The sequence below is a fragment of the Mesoplodon densirostris genome, chromosome 13 (genome assembly GCF_025265405.1).
Source record: "Mesoplodon densirostris isolate mMesDen1 chromosome 13, mMesDen1 primary haplotype, whole genome shotgun sequence".
In the NCBI taxonomy this organism is placed as follows: domain Eukaryota; kingdom Metazoa; phylum Chordata; class Mammalia; order Artiodactyla; family Ziphiidae; genus Mesoplodon; species Mesoplodon densirostris.
Window position 1 is genome coordinate 14,648,767 of NC_082673.1, and position 14,438 is coordinate 14,663,204.

A 14,438-nucleotide genomic window follows, 5' to 3' on the forward strand; every position below is an offset into this window, starting at 1 on the left:
AAAATATATAGATGCAAACATACATAAATACATAGAGAAAGTGAGTGACCAATTGATAAGAAGATTGGGGCAAACTATTAGCAATATATGGATCTGAGTAAATGGTATGCAAGTGTTTTTTCTATTATTTGTGCAACTTTTCTGTAAGTTAGATCAATTCTCCAAACCTCAGATTTTTTCTTTGTAATTATTTTCAAATACAAACTTTTGTATAAAAGATACAGAGACATGGGAGTTAAATAATTTGCATATGCTAATAGAGCTGATTAGAATCCAGGTCTTCTAGTTCTCCACACTTCCTCCAAACCTATCATCTATTCCTGTATAAACTGAAAAGTAATTTCCACTTAAAATATTTATAAACCACAATTACGTTTTTTGCCAGTCATCAGTAATCAGTACCATAGCTAAGGGAAAACTCATAATTCTTATTTAGCTATAACTTTTATTTATATATCATATTACCCATTTCAAATCATTTTTACAATCCTGTTTGATCCTCATAACTCTTTGGATGAAGTAGATAGCACAGGCATTATTGGACCCATTTTACAGATTAAGAAACAGGCTGTGGAGGTTACTTGTATCATTATTGTTCATAGCTATTAACTGGCAGTCATATTCTGCAGAGAGATACTCAGGTCCTAAAATTCCAGAACGAGTACTCTTTCCAATTTATGCCCTTGACATTCCAATGCCTTTTATACTCCTAATGACCATATCTAAAAATTCTAGGGCTCATGCTTTATTTAGTAATAGAAAAAAATAACATTCTCTTAAAGAACAAAACTAAATAACTGAAAAAGATGCCTGTGTTTTATTTACTAATATTATACATAATAACAGCTAAGGTTTATTGAATACCTACCTGCTGTGTGCAAGTAAGTGCTTTATATACATTATCTAATTTAATTTGTTCAACATCTCTATGACATGCAGTTCTCATGGTCCCCATCATACAAACAAGGAAACATGTCTGAGAGTCTGACTAACTTGACTGATGTGTAGAAGTATAGGGGTTAAGGCAGGACCTGGACCACTCTGAACTCCTACCATTAATTAAACTGTCCTATTCCACATTTTCCCTTTTTTCCTTTAAGCTCAGTTGATATTTTAGCCAATTTCTTTCCCATATATTCAGTGATCTTTCAATTCTGCAATCGAGAGAATTCTTTCCAGGAACACAGTTTGTATGGAAAAGCATACGTTTGAAAAAGCAGGTACCACATCCTATTTGTATCAGCAGCAACCCCTGGCACACACTAAGCATTCAGTAAATGTTTGTTAAATGAATAAATGATGTTTGGAATTCTCTATTAAAAAGCTTCTAAGACGTCATGCTCTAAATACTTCAATACAAGACCTAAAAATTGAGTTGGTTCAATTTGCCAAACCTCGGCTTTACAGCAAAACACACAGTTTCAAAGCCAGGAAAAAAAATGTAAAGAAGAAACCAAATTTCACTTAAAAAAATTTTTAAGCCAGCTTTTGGAAACTTGAACTGCTCTGTCAATAATCTGACAAATTTCGACGGTCTGGATAACCTTTTTTGGATAATCTCCTGTCTCTATGAGAAAAGTCATACTCAGTCTTACTGCTGGGAGTCCATGATTTTTCCCTTTGCTATAACCAGTCAGGATAAAAGCTGAACACAGTTGACTTACTATGTAAGGTGCCCTCGCAGATGCCGGCTGACGATGCAGGAAGGGACCAGTCAGGGAAGACGTGAGGTCAAGGGAAGTGGCAGGATACAGGGGATATATACTTTTCCACCTCCTTTCTTCCAACCCACGGATCCAGCTGTCCCTTTTGTGGTTTCTTCCCACACCAGTTTCCAATAATATTCACTTGTATCCATTTTAACTTAAACAAGAATCGTTAGGTGAGCCAAGAGGACAACATTCTCCTACCTCTTTCCTGCTTTAGTAATATGACCTTTGTCCTACCCCGTGCACCGTCCCCCAGCACGCAGACACCTTAAGTGCACAGCTTAACTTGACTGCAGCGTCAGGGACTTTCAGGGTAAAAAGTGCATTCGTGGAAGTCAATCACACATCGGGTCTCAGGTTTCTCCACTTGGCACCGGTTTATAGCATTAAAGCAGTTCCTTTCAGGCGTTGCCCATTATCACCCCTCCTGCCGTCCATCACCCTTGCCTCAGGCTTGGGCTCTTAATCTCTGGTTCTTCTCACTAATGCACTTGCCAGCCCCAGACACGGGTACTTGCAGATTCTGCAGAACGAGGCTTTTTCCTGTCTTGGGCTCAGCACATCCTCTATCACTATCAGCATCCCTCAGAGACTTCAGCCCCTGCGGTCAGCTATGTCCCCCACGCCTCTGCTTTCTCCTCATCTTCTCTGCCCAGTCTGTGCTCCTATGCTTTGCCCAGCCCCTGCTCTCTAGCATATATGTTTTTGCATTTGCCTTTTTTTTTTTTTGCGGTACACGGGCCTCTCACTGTTGTGGCCTCTCCCGTTGCGGAGCACAGGCTCTGGACACGCAGGCTCAGCGCCCATGGCTCATGGGCCCAGCCACTCCGTGCCATGTGGGATCTTCCCGGACCGGGGCACAAACCCATGTCCCCTGCATCGGCAGGCGGGCTCTCAACCACTGCGCCACTAGGGAAGCCCTGCATTTGCCATTTTTTCCTCCGCCTGCTCACAAGACTGGAGGGGGCAAACTGGATTCGGCATCACTAAATATCTTGGATGATATTCCCTCGGTTCATTTTTTTTCTATGTCTCTCTAATCCACTGTTTTCTAGCAAAAGCTTTCTTTGGATTTCTGACACCAACCCTAACAGCTTGAGTTGACCTGATGCCCTGAATAACTGTCTCCAGGGCTGAAGTCACAACAACAACATTCAGGTTATTATTAATAGTTATCATTGTCTTTTTAAAGAGACCCTTACTGTTATCTCTTTATATCATTTAATATTTATATTTAAATACAGAAACCTAAGCAGCTGTTGCCAGGGTCACCGCTTAGTTGGTGCACACTGAAGAAAGGAATGTTTTTTACTGACTCAGGGCAAATAATACTGAACTAGTGATTAGGACACGAACACCCTAAAAGAGCCAGAAAAGGAGGGAGAAACTGAATGATACTGAGTACCGACCACGTGCTAGACACTGCTATTCACTTTCTGACTTCATTATTTCTGTACTAGTCATCCTAGTTAGAAGAAAAGGACCTAGACTAAAAATTAAAAAAAAAAATTACACACCTGTAGAGCTAGGATTTGGACCCAAGTCAGTTTGTCTTCAGAAATCAATGCCGATTTTTTTTTTCTCAAAAGAAAGTTCTACATAAATGCTAAACAGTAAAACCTCATCGTTAATTACATGAGGGAGTTTACATTTGCCTGCAAGTTACACCCTTTTTTTCCCGACTAAACTGCCAATGCCAGTAAAGTACGTCTTCCCACAATTTACTAGGCTTTTTGGTAAAGAGCTAAATGAAAGTTTGCTATCAAGCTAGTGAGGCAGAGAAGACCGAGATTCCAATAAAAACTTGCTAACTGGTGTGCAACACCACGCCCATTGAGAGTGGAACAACTCCTACAGAATAGAGACTGGTCTCTACATCATTCATTAAGGGCTGGCTTAGACTTGTTGCGTTGGGTTAATGCCCAAGCCCGCCCTGAGAGGGTTGAAACAAACCCCCATGGAAAACACTATTGGTTATTTAGAATCTAGGGCATCGCGATGAACACGCTGTTTGGTGTTTTCCATGAGGCATTATTACTGTTGTTCCAAATTAGCAAGACATACGTGCGCTTACTTAATGTGTTTTCTCTTGATTTACATGCCCTTGCTTCTTAAATCATGTCCAGAAATCCTTAGGAAATATGAAAGGAATTTATCAAACGAACGTGTTATCTTTTCCTCCAGCAGAATGTCAGACCACTTCTTGAAAGATCCTCTCCAAATTCTTCAGCTCAAACCAATTTTCACAAACTTGAATATACACACCATAATTAGGAAGCCAATTTATTCAGTTCATTTGCATCCGTCCAAATAATTTTTCCTGACAGATGACTTCCGTTCTAAGTACCAAGTACTTTTTAATCCTCGGCAGGTTATTGCTGAGGATAAATGATTTCACATTTCTCATAAAGATGCCAGTCATTAAGAATATTAACACGAATTCCTTCCCCTTGAGTAGAAAGGAGATGTCATTTTAGCAATGTTGCTGTGTCAGCCTTTCTATTGTCAAACACAACAAATGATGAGAAAATCAATTTACTGTTTAGAATTAGTCAAGTGAGGAATTCTTTGAAGTGGCTATGCAGGGTTTTGCCTGGGCCCCGTAATCACATAAAAGCGGGTACTGTATATATGTTGGTAAAATGTTGTGAAGTTTAATGAGGACTGTTTGCTGCCATAGACCTTCCAGACATAATGTATCTCTGAAAAAGAATTCCCCACTCCTAAAATAGAGGTTTGATGAGCACCAGATGTGGTTCAAATGAACCCTTGTCCAACTGAACTAAGAATATATTTTGATCTGTATGAGGCACAGTCCAGAGACAGGGGAAGTGATTCTAGCACAGCCTGTGTTGACGTTGGTGGTGGAGTTTGAATGTATTTATTTACTCCATAAAGCTTCTCTCATAAGGCAAAATGCAAATGAGCTTTTAATGAATACTTTCTAATAATTGGAGGATGTCATTCTTGCTGCTTATGAGACAATTCACAATTTTATTTTGTAATCTAAGATGTGTGGAAGAAAGCATTTCCACGGGTAGCCACAAACTTTAGAAAGATCTGTGTCCTGGCGATGATTTGCAAGTTTCACAACTCAGTTTCTCCACCCATAAAGGGAAGATTAGATCATTGTTCAAAAATGACAAGCATTTAATATTTGGAAATGACTAAATAATGAAGTGCATGGATTCTATAGAAATGCTGAGGAGAAAAGAAGATTAATTTCAAGCCAAAATCTAGTACAAACACGACCTTCCTATTGTAAATCTCATGAACAGGGAAAGAAATTACATCGAAGGCTTTGTTTCTAGGGCTGAGAATATTGTACATTAATATTGGGATGTTTCAGATGGGAAAAAATCTGCTTATTGTAATCTCTTGTCTGTAGAGATGCGAAAAATTCTTTCTGCTACATTGTTCTGAAAGAATGCTGTTAGTAAAGATTTAAATGACAGGCATAGCAGGGTCATCTTTTGATTCCTTTGCCTTTGGGCAGGACTACAGTTAAGCCATCTCAGGAAAGAGAACGATGCTGTTGCTCGCAAAAATCTCCAGGTGAGAATGGTAAAAATTAAAAAGAGCAGATGGGAAAGCTCACGGGCCTTAAAATTAATAAAGGTCAGTTTATTAGGTCAGTTCCGGCTAATTTCAGTTAAAAGTCATTTCTATTTGCCAATAGCCTAATGCTTAGCAAAACTCCAAAGGATGTGATATTTAGCACTAGTTCTCTGAAAATTCCATTTCGTATTAGCATTAATGTCTGGTCATTGTTTTGTTCACCTCCTCTTCACCCCGTGGGGGAGGGAGGGACTCCTGTCCTAGGGTTCTGGGGTGACCAAACATAGGACATCTGACTTGGGACACAGGGGATCAAGAACAGTTTACTAGTCACATACACTAATGACCCAGGGGAAGCAGACACTTCGTGCCACATGGGGCAACACAGAGGCACATTTGGGAACAGAGGGAACAAGAAGGAGCTGGGGGGCACTATTTACAATAGCCAGGACATGGAAGCAACTTAAATGTCCATCTACAGAGGAATGGATAAAGAAGATATACACAATGGAATATTACTCAGCCATAAAAAGGAACGAAATAGTGCCACTTGCAGAGACGTGGATGGACCTAGAGATTGTCATACAGAGTGAAGTAAGTCTAAAAGAGAAAAACAAATATCATATAATATCGCCTATATGTGGAATCTGGAAAAATGGTAGAAATGAACTTATCTGCAAAGCAGAAATAGAGTCACAGATGTAGAGAACAAACTTATGGTTACCAAGCATGGGGGTGGGTTGAATTGGGAGATTGGGATTGACATATACACACTACTATGTCTAAAATAGATAACTAATGAGAACCTACTATATAGCACAGGGAATTCTATTCAATGATCTGTGGAGACCTAAATGGGAAGGAAATACAAAAAAGAGGGGATATGTATATGTATGACTGATTCACTTTGCTGTACAGCAAGAAACTAACACAACATTGTAAAGCAAGTATACTCCAATAAAAATTAGTTTTAAAAAAAGAGGGAGCTCTGGGGAGCAGGCTCTGTAGTAACAAGATGGTAAGTGGTACCCTGGTTCCCAGGGACGATGTGATTGGCCTGTTGCAATGACTGTGTGGGCTGGCAGGGAAGTGAAACCTATTAGGATGAGGACCAGGTGGAGTGATGATGCCCAGCTATCGGGGACCTAACCACTGGGGGAGACTTTCCCACTTCGGTGGGAGCATTGCAGGTAAAAGTAGGGGAACTCACAGCCCTTTGGGGACCCATGAGGCTCAAAGATGTCAAAGCAGCATGTGAAATCTTAGACTTTACAAGCCATGCAAGCTATGTGGACTTATGGGAGACTCACTTCCCCTTGGCTATACTGACCCCTTTAAGAGTCATGTCTTCGCCACACCTATGAGTAATGTCTTCGCCACACCTATGGTGTCTCCTGTGAAAAGAGTCACTTTTTTTTTTTTTTTTTTTTTTGCTGTACGCGGGCCTCTCACTGCTGTGGCCTCTCCCGTTGCGGAGCACAGGCTCCGGACACACAGGCTCCGCGGCCATGGCTCGCGGGCCCAGCCGCTCCGCGGCATGTGGGATCCTCCGGGATCGGGGCACGAACCCGTGTCCCCTGCATCGGCAGGCGGACTCTCAACCACTGCGCCACCAGGGAAGCCCCAAGAGTCACTTTTGATTGGACTGATAACCATGGGGGCATAAGCAGTTTTCTAGCAGGAGTACTCTCAGGCCAAGGCTGTATCAGCTAGATGATTCATGTGGAAGTATCCTCTGCTACTTGCTTTGATTTGAATGAAAGGAGGACGAGAGCCCTAAATCATCCAGACAAATTACATATTTACTCCTCACTTGATCTTCATTTGCCACGAGGTGAATGTTGACTAATTTAGACTCCGAGCCAAAGAGACGAGAAATGGTCTATCGAGCCAAAGTCAAGAGTATGCCTGCCTTCAGTTTTCAAGAAGAATACTGTCAGGAAACACAATCAGGTCAGACTTTCTCTCACTTCCCCTGCAATTTAACCACTGGGGAGATAAAGGACTCAGGGAGACCTGGGGTTCCAGGCAGAGCTTGGACATCTGAAGTTAATGCTGGGCCTGTTATAAAATCGTGGGCAAGGCATTTAATCTCTCTGAACCTCAAGCTGTATACCTTTTTAATGAAGAATTTAAACTAGGTCTAGAGTTTCAAAATAATTTTTTCTTAGTAGCAAAGCCCTTGTTTTAAACAAAGTCTAAAGTCACTCTATAAAACAGACGGAAATGAAGCTTCTTTGTTTGAATCCAGTGAACGGCACCCAAGCCCAGTTGACTTGGTCTCCTCCTCACATTTGCTCCCTCCGTATCCCCCCCCCAGCCCCAAATTCCTGAAGCACTTGGAAGTCTAGTGCTCCTCGGAACCCAGTCTGAAAACTAGCAGATGAGATTCTAAGGTTTCTTCCAGCTTTCAGCAGAATGGAAAAATCACAGACAGACTTAGATTCAAACACCACTGTCGCTTCCTAAGCTGTAGGACCAGTTTTCCCATCTGTGAAATGAAGATTTTTTTTTTAAACAGTTCTATTTTAGGACAATCGCTATGTTAAGAATGCATGTAAAGCATCTAGCCAGTGCCTGACACCTAGCCGGGTCTCACACATGGTAGCAATAACAATGGTTATGGCTCTGACTTGAGCAGAACCAAACGAGAGATCTTACATGTGAACAACTGAATTGCAGTGAGGCCACTGTCCTTCCTGAAGCCCAAACCTCAAGAACTGGAGGCCAAAATTCCCCCTTAGAACCTGAATCCGTTTTTATTGTTCCAAATTAGTGGAAGCAGGAAAATTCTTCTAACTCACTGAACATTCTGTGTGCATGGGAGAGCGTGTCGACATGCCGCAAGTCTCTTAAATGACATCCCGGTCCATCCAGCCACCACGGATGGCGTTGACAGCACACGGCTTTCACCGGAGACTAACAGGGGAACGTCCTGAAGAACACTTGAACGCTTAGCCCCAGCAATTCAACACCTGACAGCTCGCGTTCTGTATTTCACCCCATATCATAAATCACCAGAGAGCTATTGTCCTCATGTCGAGCTGCTGTTGTGATAGTCTGCATTCTTTCCACAGTGGAGAAGTTGTCTCCTAAAACACACCCCAGAAGTCTGTGATTTCTGAAAATTTCACCTTTCGGGGACTTTTCTGGCCTCCTAGGGAGTAAGTTCCACTTCAGAGGTCTCCTGATGTGCAGTAGCAGGAACTCAGTAGAGGTCAGAGTTCCCGGTGCCCTCATGAACACATGTCCTAAAGGAATGTGACTCAGGTTAGACATTCCTCTCCACTCTTTATAAAGCTTTCTTTCTTTCTTTCTTTTTTTTTTTAATTTATGAAAATTTCCAATACCCCAAAGTAAAGGCTATCACAAACCTTCCTGGGCCCACTGCACAGCCTCAAGAGCCCATCAACATGGGCTTTCGCCTGAGCCCATGGAGGTTACATGGGGCCCCTCCACCCTAAGACGGATGGCCCAGGTGACACCACGTCGCCTGTCAGCTGAATTTCGTCAACGCTCATGAAGTGCCCTGTCCTAGGCCACCCCGGAGAACCACACAAGACCCCAGACTTATGAAACCCAGACGCACATGAAGAATTACGTGCCGGGTCAATGGGGAGAAAAGAAGGGAAATTGGGGAAATCTTGTGGGAAGATGGGATCTGAACTGTGCTTTGAAGGAAATGGGAGTGAGGACATTCCAGGCTGAGGGGGAGGATGTGAGGAAGGGCCGTAGGGGAAGGAACGGAAAGGCCTTCTTTAGAAAATGATTCATATTCTCATGAGCTGCAGTAAGTGAGGGGCCGTAGGGTGGGAAGCGGGTAATTAGTGGGGTGACACGTGGAAGCCACGAATGCCAGGAGGATGAAGCACCTCACATGTTGGGCAGCAGGGCCAGGAACAGGGCAGGAAAATAATAATCTAAGAAAACTGGAGGTAGCAGGATGGGGGAGGGAGGGTCGCAGGGAGGATGGGTGCTCAGAGTGAACCAGAACTTCCTCAGACCCAAGCTCTGGCCTAAAGAACAGTCTGGCTGGCTGTCTTGCTCCCACAGAGAGAAAAAAAAGCAGGGGCCCACGGAGATTGAAAATAGAGGATGCACACAGAGGGTTCGGCCCTGGCCCAGGGAACACCCCGCAAACCGTCATTAGGAAAACAAGCGACCAGGACGAAAGCAAAGCAACAGAAGCACCTGGTCTGAGTCTAAGAAACATCCGTGTTTACTAAGCACTTGGTCTCTGGAACGTCTGCCTTTCCAAATACCACATCTTCCTCATCCACTCCGTCCCGCCACGGGCGGCTACTGTGCCGGGGAAGGGGGAGCCGGGACCGCAGCCTGGAAGCCCTGCCTACCCCCCCCCACTGCCCCTCCCTCCGAGGAGCCTCCCCGCGTGGCCGGCCAGCCAGCTGCAGCTCCGTTTGTTTGCCGAGGTTTGCATACACATATTGAGTTGCCTCTTTTTCCAGCCAGTTCAGCAGTGTCCCGAAGTTCACCCCCAGTGTAGCTTCTGCCTCAGCTCCACCCCTTCTTGGAACTGCCTTTTGTTTGTCTGGCAGCCTTGGTTCTATGGGGGTGTGTGATGATAATAATACGTGGGCTTATATAACCCTCTGCATCTCGCAAGCACTTCGCAGACCGGCCTTCATGCATCCCCGGGCCCGTGTCAGGCTGGGCGGCTGGAGCGGCTAATAGGAAACCCCGAGACCCGAGGAGCCGAGACCAGGAGGGAGGGCAGAGTGGGTCAGAGGCCGGGCCTTCCCGGCCCCTCGCGCCCGGAGGTCAGGGAGATAAGAAACAATGACTGTCGCCCCCAGAAGGAGGAAGGAAGCCCCGCTCCCACCTTATCTCTGCTCCTCCGCAAGCTCCCAGTTCCCAGAGCTTGTTCTCCAGAGAAGATTTTAAAGGCGACTTTTGTAAGTATGATGCTCTGCTTTTTCTTTCGAAAGGAGGCAAACAAAGTTTCCTTACTGCTCTTGTCCATTTCATCGTATGTATTCGCGAGAACGGGTTCCCGCACTCAGACGCTGCCATGATGGGAAGTGTGTTTCTGGCTGAAGTCCTCCACCCAGATGGGGCCTCTCCTAAAAGTAATAGGAAGGGAAAGAGGTTTCTGTTGATAATTCACTTATTAACAAAATAGCACCAAGAGGAAGTGCTGAAATTGCTCCTTTCCCCGTGTCCTGGTCCTGGTGGTGGCTGACTGTTCTCCACACTCACACACACATCTTGCCCTACAAAGGAGCCTTGGTTATTCACCTGGCTTGTTAGGCATCTAGAAACGATGCAGCAACTTCCAGCTTCAATTTCTCTGCTTTCTGTGCTCACAATTTCAGGCAAATAGAGTTGTTGGAATTTTCTTTTCACACTATGAAATAAATCCCATTTTTTGGCGTAGGCTTGAAACTTGCACTGGCTTGTGTAAACTCTGCAAAACACGGTAACTAGAGTGGACGTGTGAATTCTTACTAAGTTTTTCACTGCATAGCTGAAGGGTCTAAATATTAAAGGAACATGGGCACAAACTTCTTAAGCACTGGCAAAACCCCAAGCTCTGTTATTGCACTATGTGTCTGTAAGGGATGCTGAATTAACAAGAGTATTTTTCTCAGGGGTGATGCTCATGGCTTTGAGAAATTGTCTTTCAACAAAAGATGAATTTAAAACTCTAGGATAACACTAAGAGAGATACAATTTCTGAACATTTAGAAAGTGTGATTCACTAAGTGAATAAGCCAAGAAAATAAAGTTCTATTTTGGGTAGTTGTTCAATTTGCATTATAAGTTGATGTACTATGAGATATAGAAAATTAGTCATTATTTCAGGTAAGAAAACTAAGAAATATAAATTGACAGTAATGTAGAAAAGCAAGGCCTCTCACTTTTAGTGCCGTTAAGTGCTATGATGAATCCATTGAGTTTGATTGCTTTTATCTTTAGATGAACAGCTATGAAAACCACACATAATGTGTGTATACCAGTGTGTGTGTGTGTGTATGTATGTATAAAAGAGTTCAGGATACCCAAATGTATGTATATATTTAATTAAATATACATATATATATTTAATCAGCCTGAACTCATATTTGTTGTAGCTCTCCAGTGTTCAGTATCTTACATGATAGTGTAATACCCAAAATAGACCAAGTGGAAAGATTTCATATCAAATTTCAGAACGCAATAGAGCTATTTATTCATTATTTATTCAACAAACATGGGAAACATTATAAAAGTAGGTCTATTTTTAAGATTCCCTTTAAATGACATTTCCACTTAAAATTCTCTGTGGCTTCCAAGAAATTCTAAGGCATAATTAAAGTTGAAAATAAGACTGGACTCTACTTGGTTTTGCCCCTAAATTTAAAAGTGAGCTGTCAATACTAAAATTCTATACTCTAGCTAATTTTGTTACAAAGATCAGCCACATAATCTCAACATTAGCCTCCAAAGCATACTCAGTCATGGCAGAAAGAACACAAACTATGATGGGATCTGGATTGGAGGTTTGGTTTTGCCATTACATGGTTATGCGACCAGCAGCAAGGTCTTTCAGATTTTCAACCTCAGGTTTCACCTCTATAAATGGAGACCGGGCTTCCCTGGTGGCGCAGTGATTGAGAGTCCGCCTGCCGATGCAGGGGACGCGGGTTCGTGCCCCAGTCTGGGAAGATCCCACATGCCGTGGAGCGGCTGGGCCCGTGAGCCATGGTCACTGAGCCTGTGTGTGCAGAGCCTGTGCTCCGCGACGGGAGAGGCCACAGCAGTGAGAGGCCCGCGTACTGCAAAAAAAAAAAAAAAAAAAAAAAGGAGACCAATACTACTTACCCCAAGGAGAGGATTGTTGAAAGGACTGAAAGGAAATAATATATGTAAAGTACCTAGCACAGTGTCTGAAAATAGCAGTTTCATTCAATTTTAGGGCTTTTCCATTTACTCTCTTTTTTCATCTTTGATTCAGTGCCTTGGTTTTTTGAGCATTTACTGTGTATTGCATGCTGTGCTGAACACTAGTGATACCAAAATGAAGAAGGTTAATATCCTGCCCTGGAAGAGTTCCTCATCCAAGGAAACAGACCAAAACAACAGATTAATTTTCTTAACAGTATAACACCTGCAAAAAACAGAAGTGTGTTGTGATTAAGTGACAGAATTGAGGCCCGAGTCATTTTCCCCAGTGAAAGTCGAAGGAACTTTTGCACAGATGATGTTGATTGGTGTGACTTTTAAAGAATCAGCAGGAGGTGTGGAAGGACATTTCAGAAGGGAAGAGCATTGGAGAGTGGACTTTGTGAGCCAGGGGAGGGTGAACTGGTTTCAGTTGGTGCTGGAATGTTGAATCCAGGGAATCTGGAGATTTAGTCAGGGGTCTGATCATGGGTATTGTGGTGCTTCATGCTGAGGGGTTTGGACCCATTACTCTAGTAAAACTCAAACTCATGCTCATGAGTCTTTTTGGACCAGCTCATGATCCAAAAAAGTTTGTTTTATAGGTTCACATCCATATAAAAAGCTTGGACTGAAATATGTCACCTACATCACTAAGACATTATTTGGTTCAATAGACTATTTGGTTTATTTGGTTTATTTGGTTTATTTTGTTTGTAGCAAACCCATCTCAATGATGGAAGCATTGCAGCACAACCTCCTTACCGCCCCAGATCTGGCACTTTCAAGATTACTCTTGAGCCAATGGAGAGACAAGGAAGGACTCTGCTTGGGGTTGAGAAGGCGGAGACTAGATGTGATTTATGTTTTAGGAAGATTTTATATAGATCTCTACTCTCCAGTGTGGAATGTAGGTTAGGCAAAGGCCTAGGGGGTGATAATGCTATAAACTAGGAGACCGATTAAAAGACTACTGTCGGGGCTTCCCTGGTGGCGCAGTGGTTGAGAGTCCACCTGCCGATGCAGGGGACGCGGGTTCGTGCCCCAGTCTGGGAAGATCCCATATGCCGCGGAGCGGCTGGACACGTGAGCTATGGCCACTAAACCTGCGCGTCCAGAGCCTGTGCTCTGCAACGGGAGGGGCCACAACAGTGAGAGGCCCGCGTACCGCAAAAAAAAAAAAAAAAAAAAAGACTACTGTCGTAAACAAGTGAGAAATGCTGAGGGTCTGAGCAGTGTAGGTGGACAACAGGGCACAGAGTCCAGAGATATTTAGAAGATGGAACATTCTCAACTTGAGGACTGAATGAAGGAATGAAGACAAAGGAAATGTCTATAATATTAGTTTTAAGTTTGGTCAACTGGGTAGCTATAATAGAATGCCATAAAACAAGAAGAGGTACACGTTCATAGAAGGAAATTGAGTTAATTGGGCTAATGTTGGCTTGAGAGGTTAAACTACAACATCAAGTAAAATTAAAAGTCGGTTTTGTGGACTTCCCTGGCAGTCCAGTGGTTAAGACTCTGGGCTTCCAATGCAGGGGACGTGGGTTCCGATCCCTGGTTGGGGAACTAAGATCCCACGTGCCGCATGGCGCAGCCAAAAAATAAAAAAAATAAAAGTTGGTTTTTGTTTAATCTTTTTTTTACATAAGTGGTATTGTGTTTGTTTGTTTGTTTGCTTGTTTTACCATGTTGTGTTAGTTTCAAGTGTACAGCAAAGTGATTCATATAGATATCTATTCTTTTTCAGATTCTTTTCCATTATAGGTTATTACAAGATGCTGAGTATAGTTCCCTGCGCTGGCAGGTCCCTGTTGGTTATCTCTTTTATATATAGTAGCGTGTATATGTTAATCCCAAACTCCTAATTTATCCCTCTTCCGCCCCTTTCCCCTTTGGTAACCATAAATTTGTTTTCTATGTCTGTGAGTCTGTTTCTGTTTTGTAAATAATTTCATTTGTATCGTTGTTTTTAGATTCCACATGATATCACTTATATGTGGAATCTAAAAAAATGATACAAATGATATTGCTTATATATAAAAAGTGGTTTTTAAAAAGTATAAAATTGCCAGATTTATCTTAGAAGTTTAGAGAAGAAACATAAAAACCGGGCTCTCCCCATTATGTTCAGTTCCCCCAAGAAATGTCAGTCTCTGGGCTCATGGGGCTCTGAGTTTCATCTCGTATCCCTGCTGTTGAGTGGATTGTTTCCCATTCACTCTTCAACAGGAAGGCCATGTCCAGAGCAGTCTTGCCAATAACTTTGTAAACCCTCAAAATGAG

At 42.8% G+C, this 14,438-nt stretch overlaps 1 protein-coding gene across 5 annotated transcripts in view; it reads left to right on the forward strand.

The window, feature by feature from the left end:
* SULF1 (sulfatase 1) overlaps window positions 1–14,438 on the forward strand; it is a 164,197-nt gene that overhangs the window by 14,675 nt on the left and 135,084 nt on the right. The window contains exon 1 of one of the 5 annotated variants that reach the window (XM_060115973.1): window positions 9,919–10,180. The exons of the other annotated variants lie outside the window; for them this stretch is intronic. The gene's annotated coding sequence lies outside the window, so the exon portion shown is untranslated. Of the gene's footprint in view, window positions 1–9,918; window positions 10,181–14,438 lie in introns of those variants that run through there. 5 annotated transcript variants of the gene reach the window in all.